Here is a 16,501-nt window from a genome sequence, read left to right on the forward strand (position 1 = left end):
TTTCATGTGGTTTCATATTCAATGTATGGTAAAAGCAGAATCTCTGAAACATATTCTCCAAAAGGATTCTTAACACTTTCCAAATCGCATTTCAGTTATACTCCTATTCCAGCCAGTTTGTTTCTAGTAATGTAATAGTTTCTCAACATTTCTTCCTCCATTCCAGTACTCTGCCTCCTGTCTCATTTGTTGTTCATCTCAACTTTTGTCAAGTTTGTCTTTCAGTTTCAGCTGTTAAATCTTTCCCTTCCACTTGTACTCATGAAATCTCTGGTTCCCCTAGAATCTCCCTAAGACGAATGCTTACATCAGCTGGTGGAGCTCGTTTATACCTACAGCCTTCCAGGAAGGACAGTCTTAGCAAGGCTGTGTAACACGCAGGCCTGTTAAATGGAAGGAAGCTAATGCCCAAATAAATCTGTTAGTCTTTAAGGTGCCACTGGCCTCCTTGTTGTTTAAATGGACAGGTTAGCTTTGACATCATGACAATCTGGTGCTAGCTTTTGGAACAGAATGTGCAGCCAAGGGATAAGTGGACATTTTGACCTCCTTGAGATGAGTAGCCTGCTTGGGTACAGTTGCTAAAAGGCCCTCAGACCATCTATGGGTCATCTGTTGGCTGAGATTCTTAGAGGAGGCATTCACAAAAATGCAGCCTTCCGCACACTTGGGTTTCCCCCTCTCCCTTTGCAATAGGGATTGGGGGTTAAATTTTTAGCAGTCCCTATTCTTTCTTTGACTGATCTTTTTTCTTTAAAAAGTCATATGAAGGGAGACTGATCCCCTCAGATGTGATGCTAACACCAATGTGTTATCAGAGGTGAAAGTAAGCCGGGACGGTCAGGTACGGCATACCAACTGGCTTCTCTGGCGGTGATTTAAAGGGCACAGGGCTCCAGCCACTGCAAGGAGCCCCAGGCCCTTTAAATCACCGCCAGCGCTCCAGCAGCCAGGCTCGGGTGGGGATTTAAAGGTCCCAGAGCTCCAGCCCCTGTGGGGAGCCCCAGACCCTTTAAAGCACTGCCCAAGCCCCACTGCTGGAGCTCCGGTGGCTCTTTAAAAAGCCCGGGGCTCCCTGCAGAGGCCAAAGCCCCAGGCCCTTTAAATCCCCACCTGAGCTCTGCCTTGGCAGCCAGGATCCAGTGGTGATTTAAAGCTCTGCAGAGGCCGGAGCCCTGGGCCCTTAAAATCACCACCAGACCTCTGCCGACGCTACCCCAGCCCTAGCCCAAGCCCTGCTGCCCCAGAGTAGAGGCGGCAGGGCTCCCGCGGTGATTTAAAGGGCCTGGAGCTCCGAGACGGCCGGAGGCCTGGGCCCTTTAATTCACCCCTGAGCCCTGGGGCTCCCAGCCACCTCTGTAGCTGGAGCCCCAGGGCCTTCCAATCTTGAAAGGCCCCTCCTCTTCCAGTTGAGGCCATGCCCCGCACAGGACTCCGGCATACCGGTTAGTCCTTTAAGTCAGTGCTTCTCAAAGCCGGTCCGCCGCTTGTTCAGGGAAAGCCCCTGGAGGTCCGGTCCAGTTTGTTTACCTGCCGCATCTGCAGGTTCAGCCGATCGTGGTTCCCACTGGCTGCGGTTCGCCGCTCTAGGCCAATGGGGGCTGCGGGAAGCGGCGTGGGCCAAGGGATGTGCTGGACGCCCTTCCCGCAGCCCCCATTGGCCTGGAGCAGCGAACCGCAGCCAGTGGGAGCTGCGATCGGCCCAACCTGCAGACGCGGCAGGTAAACAGACCGGACCGCCGGGGCTTTCCCTGAACAAGTGGCAGACCGGCTTTGAGAAGCACTGCTTTAAGTTACTTTCACCCCTGTGTGTTACTGAGACTCTTTCCTGTAAGGGTGCTAGGCGAATCCCCGGTTCACATAGATAGCAATATCACTGCCCAAAAATGGAATATTTTAACAATAAGTCTTATTTGGGGCAGGGACGGTCATTGACAAACAGAAATGTAGGGCTGGAAGGGACCTTGAAAAGTCAAGTCCAGCCCCCTGCACTGAGGCACAACCAAGTAAACCAAGACCATCCCTGACAGGTGTTTGTCTAACCTGTTTTTAAAAGCCTCCAGTGATGTATTCCACAACCTCCCTTGGAAGCCCATTCCAGAGCTTAACTATTCTTATAGTTAGAATGTTTTTTCTAATATCTAAACTAAGTCTCCCGTGAGGCTGATTAAGCCCGTTGCATCTCATCTTACCTTCAGTGGACATGGAGAAAAAATTGATCACAGTCCTCCTAATAACAGCCCTTAACATATTTGAAGACTGTTATCAGGTCCCACCCCCACCCCCCAGTCTTCTTTTCTCAAGACTAAACATGCATAGTTTTTTTTTTTTTAAGCTTTCCTCATAGGTCAGGTTTTCTCAACCAGTTACCATCTTTTTTGTTCTCCTCAGCACTTTGCAGTTTGTCCACATCTTTCCTAAAGTGTGGCATCCAGAATTGGACACTAATCCAGCTGAGGCCTCACCAGTGCTGAATAGAGCAGGACATTTACCTCACTTGTATTACATGCAATGCTCTTGTTAATACACCCCTGAAATATTAGCCTTTTTCACAGTTGCATCACATTGTTGATTCATATTCAATTTGTGATCCTCTATAATTCTCAGATCCTTTTCAGCAGCACTAACACTTAGCCAGTTATTCCCATTTTGTAGTTGTGTATTTGATTTTTTTTTCCTTCCTAAGTGAATTTTCTTCTTCACTGAATTTTATCTTGCTGAATTTGGATGAATTCTCTATTTTCAAGGTTTTGAATTGTAACACCAGGCATAATGGGGCCCTGACCTGCTTGGCTAAGTGCTACCTTGGTATAAATCTTATATCTGTAAGAATACAATGTATGATCTTTGGCATGTGCTGATTCCTCTAATAATAAGCCTCCTAGTGGATATAGAGGATAATTGGCACCTATCTAGCTATTTGCATATGCATGTAATGGGAGACATTTAAGGCAGGACCTGTGCATATCAGTAAGTCCTTGCCCTTCCTCTAAGATTCATTCTGAGAAACTATTGTTGCATCTGTTGCTGCTTGGGTGTGGACCCAGTTGTGATCCAGCCTGAATAAAGGGCTTTTGTTTAAACTGCCTGGTTTGGCCTTTCTTTATTCTGGCTAAACTTTATTTAGGGTCAGAAATGTGATCATGTAAAAATGGCATCTCTGTGCTCAACAGAGCTGCTCCCTGTCTGTATTCAGAATCAATTTTCTATCTTTAGTGACAAAAATAACTTCTTACTCCTGTTAGTACTGCTGAGCCAATATTGCTATGGGAGGCTGGGATTTCCTTCTGACTCCTGCACACCCACAGAAGTGCTGATTTAAGTTCTGTTCCTAGACTCTTTATCTCAAGGTGACTGCTCAATTACACATTAACTGCTCTAGTAACACACCTAGGTAGACCAGGAAGATGATTTGTGAGCCACAAACAGTTTGATTTTCAGATCTCAGGTGGAGTTTTCAGGGCTAGCACTGAAGAAAAAAAACATCATTTGATACATGAAGTGAGCAAAACTGATCTAGAATCAATGAAACCAGTTTTCATGGAGCCCCATTCCTAGCACTATTATACTGCGCCAAGTTCTGTACTTTGCAAATTATTAGAGCTATAATATACGTTTTGGAGTTAAAAGTGAAAGTAGTCAGAGAGAATCTTTGAAGTGCCTGGGATGGAGCTGTGGAAGTGGATTATCAGTGGTAGTTTTGAACTTTGGCTGGGCCAAACTGGAGTGAGCGCCATTGAGGTGTGGCCTGGCCAAAAAGTGACCAGGCCAAGGCCCATGTGCCTCCCTGGTGCTGTGGCCTATGATTTGTTACACTTAGAATCTAACCAGATTACTCATCACTGCCACTCAGCAGAGGGGTGATGCTAGTCTCAGAATGTGACATTTAGTCAGCTGAATGGTGGCAATATTGATCAGATATTCTCCCAGCTCTATGAGGGGCAAATAATGAAGGGGGGGGGGGGAAGCTGGATAAGTTATTTTAAAAATATAGTGAAATTTATTAAATTGACACACTTGATTTGACAAGCTGCATCACTTAATGACTAAAATAAACTCATCCAGGGCTTCATCTCCCCTGATGCTGCCAATCTTCTGCTGCCAATCTTCTGCTGTGGATCTTGATGCATTGTGGTCCAAAAGCCTGATTCCTGCCAATGACTCTGAATATGTGGCCTCCCTGTGTTCACATAGATCACACTGAAGTTAATAGGGCACTGTGAAGGTGCAGGATCTCCCCGAGCATAGCCATTTGAAAATTATTAGAGCTCTCCATAATTGGGAAGAGATCTATTTGCATGCATTACACATGTGAACGTTTAAGCTTATTGTCAGTACTGCAATGATTATTGTAATTATAATTATCAATAGCACCATGTTTCTATTACCCTGCCCTTTTCTCAGGGGCAGTTAACATTTTTTAGAGCAGAAAGCTAAACTGGCCTTTCCTTTATGCCAGACTCTTTAATCCAAGGTACTGAGCTTATCCTTTGAGATGTTTTCACAAATGTAGGTACACACCACTAATATGCTGCAAAGCTTGATTGAATCTGTTTGCAAATTTAAATGGACTGTAGTGAAAGCACTCTTTTTATTTAAACAAAGACTGAGTGAAACAATAGACTACTATCACAGGATAGGCAAAAGAACAAGAGGGAAACTGCAGGGCAATTTAACTTTTTTTTATTGCTGCTTTTGGGATAAGTATCTAGCAAAATAATATTATTTTTTTTAAGAATGGAGGTCTGCTTGAAAGTTTAATGTATGCACAGCTGGCATTTTATGGGTTTTGTAATATTTGTAAAGTTCTTCATTTGTGCCAGGCCATCAGAGGAAGCAACTAAAATGAAGAGAAACAATGCAATTTTGTAATTGAAGTAAATTTTGCATATCGTGGCACTGTAAAATATGTCCTGGTCATGTGAGAACCCAAACAAAAATAAGATTACTAATTTCCACCACTTTAAGATTATTTATTTATTTATTATTGCAATAGCATCTAGAGGCCTTAACTAAGATGAGAACCCCACTGAGAATGTCACTGTACAGTGGGGGTTGGCAACCTTTCAGAAGTGGTGTGCCGAGTCTTCATTTACTCACTCTAATTTGGTTTCACATGCCAGTAATTCATTAACGTTTTTAGAAGGTCTCTTTCTATGAGTCTATAATATATAACTAAACTATTGTTGTATGTAAATTAAATAAGGTTTTTAAAATGATTAAGAAGCTTCATTTAAAATTAAATTAAAATGCAGAGCCCCCCAGACCGGTGGCCAGGACCCGGGCAGTGTGAGTGCCACTGAAAATCAGCTTGCGTGCCGACTTCGGCACACGTGCCATAGGTTGCCTACCCCTGCTGTACAATCATACAGTAAGAGATGGTTCCTGCCCCCAACAGCTTACGATCTAAGGGTACATCTAAATTGCAGCTGGGAGTTGTGATTCCCAGTTCAAGGAGACATACAGGGGATAGCTCTGCTTTACCTAGCACAATAAACATAGCAGCATGGCCACGGCAGCACAAGCAATGGCTCAGGCTAGCAGCCCAAATACATACCTATGACCATGGGCAAGATTGTACTCGAGCAGCAAGCCCAAGCCACTGTCCGTGCCACTAAGGCCACACTGCTATTTTTAGCATGCACCTGTATGTCTGTCTGAACTGGGAATGACCTCTCCCAGCGGCAGTTTAGATCTATCCGGAACAGACTAAGTGACCTACCTAGTTGCACAGAAGGAATAGTTGCGGTCAGCTGACTTCCTAAGGGTCTGACCTTGTGAGATGCTGAGCATCTCCTGCAAACTGTGCTGCACCCTTCATTAAAGTCCGCACCTCACATATCAGGACCTAAAGATGTGCAACTGAAGATTTCTAGTTCTACACCATGGACCTCATCTGCTGGTTTGCCTGTTTACATAAAAACTTCTTTTCCTAGTTGATTTTGTTTGCCACAAGTTTGCATCAGGCGTAAGTGACGGGTCAAATGTATTTGGAATATCCCCCTCATTCATCACATCTATCATGTTGGGATAAAGTATCATAGAACCAGGCCATATTTTTACTTCATGTTGACTTTCAGTTCCCTGAAGATAAGATGCCACTGAAATAGAAGTGCCTTGTATAATATCAAGATATTTATTTGAAAACTGAAGAGAGGTAGAAGCAAGGGAACTTAGGTAAGACTGATTGTACTGTACTTGTGCTGTGTTAGCATGATTCTATGCTCTAGCATGGGGACTGTTAGAAATCAGCGCTATGGAAGAGAAACAATAAAACCCACCTCATCGCCATGACTACGTCCAGGAAGCGGGAGCACTGTGTTAACTGCGTTAACTTTAATTTCCATGGCTAGGGAGTTTTAGATGCGCCTTGGGAATTAACAGACAATGCTGTGTATTTTTCCTCATTTTAAATTTAGAATGGGATTTGAAAGGGAATTTATGCTAATAAGCATGTGTAGAATGAACCCTTTAGAGAGATCTTAGAAACTGCTGAAATTGGGTTTTATCCTCTTTATCCTTCCACAAAGGATATACAGCAGCAAGAGAGAAGAAGCTTCTTGTCTTTCGTTAAAATCAGATATGGCATGAGCTGCAGATTTTTGATCCTCATGTCCCCATATTTCAAGGGGTTAGCCTACTAAAAAGCTAGTGGCTAGCTGAGAGGTTTGGATCTAAACACTCAATGTTTGTTGGCTATTTGAATCCAGGGCTTAAATTTTGAGTCCTCACGAATTAAAGTGTACTCTGTGTGTATACATTTGGCCATAAAAGATACTGGAATTTAGGTAATCATTTACTATGGTGATGACCCTGGTACAAATGCCTAAGGACAGGAGAATGAGTGTTCTGGATGCATGAGACAGTATGCAATGGGCTACACTTCAGTCTGGGCTGAATGATTCACAGCCTATCAACTCGAAGATCAAAAGGAAATAAAAGATAAAAGAACACCAATTAATGTTGTGGAAACAGGGACCTAATCACATAATCAGATGCTACCAGCACTAACTCCAAAACTGCTTCAGTCTTCTAAATGTCTGATATGAATGCATAAATCTAACAGATATATACTGATCCGTAAAGAAGCAAAGCTATATAATGCTCTGCAGGCAGTGTAAACACTGAAAGGACCTGAGCACATGTCTCTGCGTACCTGCTACTGGAGCTCATTAGGTAATTCCACCCTAGGCAAGAAATTCAAAATTGTAGAGGGCATTGAGCACTGAATTTGTAGTGTGCTGCAGACAGAGTACCAAATTCTGCTCTCTTGCACTAGGATAAATCTGAAATAACTCCACTTGTCTCAAAGAAGTTTTTGTGGATTTACACGAAGGCAGAATCCAGCCCCATGTTTCCACTTGACTCTCAGAAGGCTTATCTCCTCTAGGAAGCTATTGAACTGTTGCTGAAAATTTAATTTAATCCTGAGTTAGTTTGAGGTATTCAGTCTGGATAAAGGTCTGAGTAGTCCTAACTTGGAGGGCTGCAGCACTGTGTCTGAGCCGCTAATCTCTCTATATAGATCCTGTGTTCGTTCTTATTAAAGAATTGCTTTACTGAAGAAGAAAGATACATCAGACAAAATAAAGCAGAGGCCTATGTGTATGATTTGGAGCTACCTCCTTCTTTTCTGCATTCTGGTTGACTTTACAAATTTTTTAAAATATTGTTGTGCTTTAGAAAAAATATTCTTAGCTTTTAGTCTGTCTTCATCTCCCCCACTTTCATTATTTATACTTTCTTTCCAAGATGCAGATGCTGAATGTGCAGTGTAGTGCACCAAATCTTATTCCTGACAGACAAGTGTGTGTGTACGTGTACACACACACACACACACACACACACACACACACACACACACAATATCAATCATTTTTGGCTAGTTTAAATCAGTGCAGTCCATTTACTTCCAAGGAGTTATGTTGATTCACACAGCTGGGGATGTGTATGACCAATTTTTATTTTAGTTTAGATAAAATTGACACATCTTATAAATAAAACATCTTGCACTGAATACTTTTTCCATTGATGTACTGCACTGATATGCAAGTAGCATTATACTGACTTATTTCCTTAATAATATTGTGGAATCTGAATGTTGTTAGGAATGTGTCAGAGCATAGAAGACCTAGTTCTTCTATTGATGGAAACTTGCTTTTGTGGTATAGTTGTTTCTGGTACTTCATTGTTATACATCAGAGCGTAAGCTGGACAGAAAACAGATGTAAAGGGTGTAAGTGAGAGTATAGCATAGTTACTAGATAATGTTTTCATCGCTTCTCGGCCTTCTGGCTAAGAGAGGTGAAAACATTATCTAGTAACTATGCTGATCTAAAGCCCACTGTAATCAGTGGAAAGACTCCCATTAACTTCAATAGACTTTTGGAGCTGGTGCTGGGTTGGCAGTCCCTACACAAGCAAAAGGAGAGTAACGGAGCAGAAATAGGTGGGTAGCAGGAAAAGTGGTCTGAGAGGAGGGGGCCTGGTTTATCTGACATGCCTGTTATTAGTTGCATTTCCTACTATTCTTCTACCTCTTCTGCTCCTCAGCAAGTCAGTTACGTTTTAGGTATGTGTACCCTGAGATCACTGTGTGTGATTGCAGCTGGTGTAGAGGTATCCAAGCTAGCTTTAATCAAAGTAGCTCAGGTCCCGGAACACTGAAGTTGCAGTACAGTGCAAGTAACTCCCCAGGTTTCCAGGTGGGTTTGTACAGCCGGCACTGATACGTGTGCTGCTGCAGCTTCAGTGCTCCAATACGTGAGCTAGCTAAATTATACCTAGCTTGCGTGTGTCTACACAAGCTGCAATCATACCCTCGGGCTGCAGTGTAGTTCTCTTAGGCCTGGTCCATATATCGACAGCAATCTGAGCTCGGATGCAGTGGCAGGTAGAGACAGAAAAAAGCCAGCGAACTTTTGATTTTTCCTGTTTGCCCAGTGGAGCTAAAATCAAAATAAAGGAAGATGAAATTCAAAATCATTTTTAAAAATCTCCAGACAGTGGACTGGAGGACTCAAGCTATCCCACAGTTCCTGCAGTCTCCTCTTGGCTGAGCTCCAAATGCGTCAAACACAGTGTCAAACAATCCTGTCTTGACTCTTTAACATGTCACCCTATCTTTACTGAATGCTGCAGATAGACCCGATGCTGCAGCACTCGGTGGCTGATGGTGCAATACTACTGGTACCCGTCCTCATCATCAGCCTATTGGCAAAAAGGACTGGTAACCATGATGACCAGCATCTGTTAGGTTGATCAAGGGTGCCTGGTTTTCATGGTAGATGGTGCAATATGGCTGATAACCATCATCGTCATAGAAAACAGGGCTGGAGCTCCATCAGCCCCCCCCCTTCATGTGTGAAGAAAGATTCAAGTGCCCCTGAACTAGCAGAGGGGATGCTGGCTCTCCTCCACACTCCTTACTGTCCTGTCTGGACTATCATAGCAGCTGGAGGCTGCCTTCCACTCATATCACTGTGTCTTATTCCTGCATTCTTTATTACTTCATCACACAAGTGGGGACAATGCTATGGTAGCCCAGGAAGGCTGAGGGAAGAACGGAATCAACAGGTGGGGTTGTTGCAGGAGCACCCCCTGTGAATAGAATACAGCTCATAATTTCTGCAGGATCTGACACAGAGCAGCTGTGCTCTCTGGTTCTCTGATACAGTGGTTCTCTAGTACACTTGCCCATATTCTAGGCAGGACTAGGGGACTTGCCCATAGGGGACTTGCCCATATTCTAGGCATGACTGATTCTATTTTTAGATACCAAAAGGAGGGATTGACTCAGGAGTCATTCCCAATGGAACAGTGCAAAAGGACTGGTAGCCACAATCATCTTATTACCAATTTATGGTATGGTAGATGGTGCAATATGGCTGATAACCATCCCTGCTATCATGCAAAAGCAAAGCATGCTGCGACAGTCACAAAAGCTACACAGGGCTCCATGATTGCCATGCTATGGCATCTGCCAGGGGCAATCCAGGAAAAGGCATGAAATGCTTGTCTGATTTAATGTGTTTAAAATCTGTTTTACCTTATAGTTATACTAGAGGGGCTTAATGCTACAGAGCCACCGCTCCTGTCCTTGTGTGCTGCTAGCCCCATTCTGTTTCTTTTTGGAGGTCTTCTCCCAGCTCACGTGAAAGAGTGTCAGACACTCATTGCTTAGCATTCAACAAAAGTACTGAACGTATCCAATGAGAAACTAAAGAAATGTATTGTGTTAGCAATCAATCAGCACTTCTAGAGGACATTTTAGGGAAGATTATTAAGAATAAGCTTTAAAATCATTTTAGTGTGGGACCATGTTGACTAAAAGAGGATAATCGGTTTGATGATATTAAAATGACAAAACAGGAATTCTGAAATATTTTAATTCAATGTGATGTATTCAACTGACACCACATTTTTAAAAATGTTTCTACAGTCATATTTTTAATTCAGTATCCTCTCTACATCCACCCTCCAATATCTTGGATGTCAGAGTTATTGTAATTTAATTAGAAAAACTACTTTCAAGTAACATTTAGGTGCTCACTTCAATCTAGAGGGGCCAAGGTAATCCAAAATTAAGAGTGAAACTCTGAGCGGGCGTGTGAGAATGTCAGCTCCAGATGACAGGCGTGTTGTAATGGAGCTGCGCTAAATGTTTGACTCACCCAGAAAGCATACTCAGTGCTAACCTTGTCTGAAGTTCAACTGTGGGTTGGGAACCGGGCGTGATTCATTAGAACTTTCTTTGTACCCACAACCTGTGTGACAAAGATCTTTGTGAATTTTCGGCCTATCCATGAGCATTGTGAGGCTGCCATTCATGGTGATTTTTAGATTGAATTGTTTTCACTGGAAAATGTTACTGGAGCTGGCCATGTGATGTTTTCCACTAGTTCCACTTCTGGTGCCAGTGGACAACAAACCTGTTGAAATAAGGAAATTGGGGGCACAACCCCCATGACCCCACCTTCATGCTATCTAGCTGGCGTAACAGCAGATTTCACAGTTACCTCAAATAGGAGCTCTCTGCAGCTGCAGGCAAGCATCAGTTACACTGTGTTCATATTTTTAAACTTTGCTTTACACCCAGTAGGGCTGGAAACACTTCTTTTTAAGTGCACTAAGATTCTGATTTCATTATGTGAATTCAGGAACTGGGCCCCACGGTCTGGGCCTAAATTCCTATGCCTTCATCCAACCCCAGTGAATCTGAACCTGGTGTGTGTAAAAAGGGGCCTAAGACCACTTTATGAAAGTTTCAATGTTGTTTTCACCATTTATAGAAAAAAAAACGGAACTCATACCTAATTGGTATATAACTGGTGCTTCAACAGTGTGTTTGTTTATAATTCTAAATGTTTGTAAGCCTGTTATTTTATTTGGTGACCTGAGCTATGTATTTGTGTGTATGTGGGGGCGGGGTGGTAGTGTTGCCCAGATCACTTTTTGAGACACATAAGAGGGCAGATAGCAAAGGAAATTTTGCCCAAGGTGAATGGGTGCTGAACATTCCTGTTTAATATATCAGATGGTCAAGGAGCTGAGCCTGAGCAGTGCTGTCCTAAGAAGAGTCACAACTGGATTGCTCAAGGAGACACTGCAACCGATGCTGGGACTATCCTAGAAGGAGCCTAACTGGACTGGGCCAAAGGGAAAATCCATACTAGATCAGAATGGTGACAGAATGGTTATGGGGAAGATGTGGGATGGAAATGGGTTATATAGGGTGAAGCCTATTATCTGATTTTGATGTTTGAAGCTTAGTGGGTTCCAGGTGTATTCTGATTTCCCACCCTAACAGATTCCTGTATGTATCAAAAGGGGTTTACTGAACTACACAGTTGAGCTGTAATGTTCTTACGTTGCGTTGTTTTTAATGAAATCTGGTTTACTTCATGTCATTCAGAATGAGGTTTTCAAAAGTAGATACTTTCTGAGACCTGATTTCTACACCTAAATAAGTGTGTAAGTGGTCTAAAATCAAAAATGCTGAGCACTCAGCAGCTCCCAATAAGAAATAGTGACTTTGGCTAGGTAAGCTACAAGACCAAATGTATTTTTCTCATTCTTTATTCTGATTATTTATACACCCAAAGCATAAAGTTATTTTGTGGCATTGAATTTTTTTTAACCATCTGCTTAATGCTACATCATTCAATCTTTTTCAGTTAAGTGTCTCCTTAAGTAGCTTGTAGGAGAAAAGTGAGTGGTAAGCTTGTTGTCCTGGTGGATCAGTAAATCACTCCAAAAAGGCTGTCTGGGATTATTGATTAGTATGTCTTCGTTGTGCAGTGGTATTGTATATACGTCAGTTCTTTATAGATAATATCCAGACTGCTACAAAAATGTCCAAGGACATACTTTTGTCCTTTTAACTGTGGTGTCTCTAAGATGCTCTGTTTGAGTGGTGTGGGGGAAATAAAGTGAAATGTATTGTTAGAACTGGACATTTTTAAAGCTTACCTGGGAAATTCAACCTCCCCACCTTATCCTCCCAAAAACACCCCAAAAAAGAGAACCTTTCTACCTCCAATGTGCTGGAAAAATTGGGGGCTGGATTCTCATTTATTCCAAGGTCTCTTTACGTCAATCTGGCTGTGTAAAGGGGTCTAACACTCCCTTTAACTGTAACTTTTATCCACTTTAGGCCCCATTATACTGCCAGAGCTATGTGAAGAAGCCTTAGTGTAAATGAGAAGTGGGCCCAGAGTTCTTCAGTAGGTGCAAAAACATTTCTAAATGACAAGGTTCTCTCGCATCAAACTTTCCACCAGCCTGCTTTTTACCTATATGCTTTTTGTGAATTAATAGTTGTGTGTGAATTTTTTTCCATTGGAATGTTGGCATCTGGTGATCAAAACTCTGTTTGATCCACAGAATAGCAACAGAGAAGCAGTGTGCCTATATACCTTGACCTTCCCCTGTAGGGACCATCTCCCAGGTTCAGTCTCCAAGCCCATTTAATCTCTGGTCTCACTGCTGGGACTCCATAAGAGTTAATTTGTGTCAAGTAAGGTGTTCTTTTGTGAAGTGGTCCCAGTCCACTGGAAAGATGATTGAGCTGCATGTACTCTAAAAGTGATATAACCTTCTGGCAGGGTGTTTTCTAAGTTATAAATATCTTTGGAAAAAACCTGAACTTGTTACAGAGAGACAAACTTGCAAGCATACAGTAACCACTTTCTGTGAAAGAATGTTTTGCTTTCTCTGATGGGATGTATTAACCCAAGGATCCCCAACGTGGGGCGTCTAAGTGTGCCCGCATACTGGCCGGTGAACGAGCATCCGCCGAAATGCCACCGACAACCTGCATCATCCAGAGGTGTCACCACTGATTTTCGGCGGTATTTCGGCAGCAACGCCTCTGGATGACACTGCTTGTCGGCGGCATTTTGGCGGCGATGACTATTGACGTTGCCGCTTGTTGGCAGATGCTTGTCCGCTGCCACGATCCTCCATGGCTCGTCGTCTGGCGCCCGCCAGACAAAAAAGGTTGGGGACCACTGTATTAACCCCTTAAATTCTAGGGTGGGGTTTCAGAGCAACTCTGTGCCCAGGTGACCATCCACACTTCCAGAGCATGGCAGCTGGAGGTGAGGCTCAGAGGGGGGGCTGCAAGGCAGGGAGAAGGAGCTGCTCTCAGCGTGCCTGAGGAAAGGCACTACAACAACCTTCTCCTGGAGAGGAAGAGCTTGGCTGCTAAGCCCAGAGGGGCTGAAGGTTCATTTAGTATCTTTGCTCTTACTAATTCTTCAGACTTTGAGACTTTGACAAGAAATTGGGTGGTAGGAATTGGCCCAGGGAGGCAGCCTTAAGGCACTTCTGGGTGCTTGACATTGGTAACCCTTACAGGACCCTGGCCTGGAGCCTGGTGGAGTGAGAGGGCCTGGGCTTCCCTACCCAACTCACCCCCGCCCCTCATTAAGAAGGGAATGAAAACCCTTACCTGCTAGACTCCCCCTGCAGGGAAGGAAGGAAAGGTTAAATACCTTTTGAAACCCTGTCTGGGATCAGAAAGTCAGGGGAGGGGCGTCAATAACCAAACCGCATATATTGCTAGGAATCCCGTCATGGCAGGGGGAGAGGATCGAGTGGTAACCTGACCAGAGGGTCAAATCAACCCCCAATAAAAGACACATTGACCCGAAGCATAGAGGTGGTCTGGGGAAAAGAATAGAGATGTGGTGAACAGGGACCTCACCTCCTAACAACTAGGTGATGCCACCAGCAGACACTGTCCATCACTGTCATGTTTTCACACTGGCCTCCTATGTGCACAAGCACATTTTACGCACTCATGGGTACCTCGATAGCCATAAGTTCATGCAAAAAGAGGTACATTTAGCAATCTAGGTCATTCCAAGTGACTACCTAGCATTGCCTATTTGTGCACACAACTCTGTGACCTAATGGCCAATGGAAAAATTCACACTGTGTTTATCTCAAAGCCATTTTGGCACTGTATAAAGTACATTATACTATTTTGTTGAAGGGAAAACTGGTACAATTTTGGAAAAAGAAAAGAGGCCCAACAGTCAAAACCTGGTCCCTGACCCAGTACTGGTGCATGAGGTTCCATGGTGGATGTGTGTTTGTGAGCGGGTGGAGCGGTGGGAAAGGAAGGAACTGAACTCTTCCCACCTAAACCACAGAGCTGTAGCAGTGTTACTTTGTGGCTAGTACTGCAGCCTCAGTACCATTGTGCCATCTGTGTGCCTGCTATTCTGTAGGAGAGTTTGGTTAGTGGCTCCAACTAATAGCTGTGCCACTGGAATCTTACTTGCCCACAGCCTCCACCCAGTGATGAGCTGCGAAAATCTTAACAACCGGTTCTCTATAAAAAGTTCTGATTTCAGGGATGTGCTAGAGCATGTATTTTTTGTACCAATAGGGTTACCATACGTCCGTATTTTCCCGGGAGGAATTTTTAAATTTTAAAAATTCTGCCCAGACAGCGATTTAAGAACTGAAAAGCCTGACAAATCCAGGAAAATACAGATGTATGTTAACCCTACCTAAAGTTCTTTTTTAAAAAGATGGGCCTGAACTAGAAATGAGCTCCTTTTCACATGTGTGGGTCCCCGCCACTCCCTTAGGGTGTGCTAGGGTAATAGGTAATAATTGGAGCTATACCAATCTCCTAGAACTGGAAGGACCTTGAAAGGTCATTGAGTCCAGCCCCCTGCCTTCACTAGCAGGACCAATTTTTGCCCCAGATCCCTAAGTGGCCCCCTCAAGGATTGAACTCACAACCCTGGGTTAGGTAGGCTAATGCTCAAACCACTGAGCTATCCCTCCTTATAGGGACAGTCTCAATTTTTGGGTCTTTTTCTTATATAGGCTCCTATTAACCCTCACCCTCTGTCCCGATTTTTCACACTTGCTGTCTGGTCACCCTAGGGTGTGCACATGTGTGGGTCCCAGCTGCTCCCTACCCCCCGTCATTGAAGCAGATGTGCAGGGTTACTGCCCTGAGAACTGCAGGACACAGTGGACATGGGGCTGGCTGCAGACAGGGGCATGGGGCAGGGCTAGCTGGAGGCAGGGAGTGTGACATGGGCTGGCTGCAAGAGGGGCTGGCTGTGGGCAGATGATGCAGACAGGGGCGGGCAGAGGGTGGCTGGGGGCAGAGGCTGGCTGTGGGCAGAGGCTGTGAGCAGAGGGTGGCTGTGGATGGCTGTGGGCAGAGGGTGGCTGTGGGCAGGGGCTCACTGTGAGTGGCTGTGGGCAGGGGCTGGCTGTGGGCAGAGGGTGGCTGCAGCAGGGGCTGGCAGAGGCTGGCTGTGGGCAGAGGCTGGCTATGGGTAGAGGGTGGCTGCGGGCAGGGGCTGGCTGTGGGTGGCTGCGGGCAGAGGGTGGCTGCGGGCAGAGGGTGGCTGCGGGCAGGGGCTGGCTGTGGATGGCTGCAGGCAGAGGGTGGCTGTGGCAGCGGCTGGCAGAGGGTGGCTGTGGGCAGAGGGTGGTTGTGGGTGGCTGTGGCAGGGGATGGCTGCGGGCGGCTGTGGGCAGAGGGTGGCTGCGGGCAGGGGGCAGGGGCTGGCTGCAGGTAGCTATGGCAGGGGCTGGTTGTGGGTTGCTGCGGGCAGAGGGTGGCTGTGGGTTGCTGCGGGCAGAGGGTGCCTGTGGCAGGGGCTGGCTGTGGCTGGCTGCAGGCAGAGGGTGGCTGTGGCTGGCTGTGGGCAGGGGCTGGCTGTGGGCGGCTGTGGCAGGGGATGGCTGCGGGTGGCTGTGGGCAGGGGCTGTCTGCAGGTGGCTGTGGGCAGGGGCTGGCTGTGGGCAGGGGCTGGCTGTGAGTGGCTGTGGGCAGAGAGTGGCTGTGGCAGGGGCTGGCTGCAGGTGGCTGTGGCTGCGGGCGGCTGTGGGCCGGGGGTGGCTGCGGGCGGCTGTGGGCAGAGGGTGGCTGCGGGTGGCTGTGGCAGGGGCTGGCTGCGGGCGGCTGTGGCAGGGGCTGGCTGCGGGCGGCTGTGGGCAGAGGGCGGCTGTGGGCAGAGGG

At 45.4% G+C, this 16,501-nt stretch overlaps 1 protein-coding gene across 3 annotated transcripts in view; it reads left to right on the forward strand.

Annotated features, from left to right (window-relative positions):
- Positions 1-16,501, forward strand: part of GPR149 (G protein-coupled receptor 149) — a 237,823-nt gene that overhangs the window by 54,289 nt on the left and 167,033 nt on the right. Inside the window, exons 3-4 of one of the 3 annotated variants that reach the window (XR_005584697.1) lie at positions 11,537-11,684; positions 12,886-13,074. The exons of 1 other annotated variant lie outside the window; for it this stretch is intronic. The gene's annotated coding sequence lies outside the window, so the exon portion shown is untranslated. Of the gene's footprint in view, positions 1-11,536; positions 13,075-16,501 lie in introns of those variants that run through there. One more of the 3 variants, XR_005584696.1, reaches the window with a different exon arrangement.

The sequence above is a fragment of the Mauremys reevesii genome, linkage group 9 (genome assembly GCF_016161935.1).
Source record: "Mauremys reevesii isolate NIE-2019 linkage group 9, ASM1616193v1, whole genome shotgun sequence".
NCBI lineage: Eukaryota > Metazoa > Chordata > Testudines > Geoemydidae > Mauremys > Mauremys reevesii.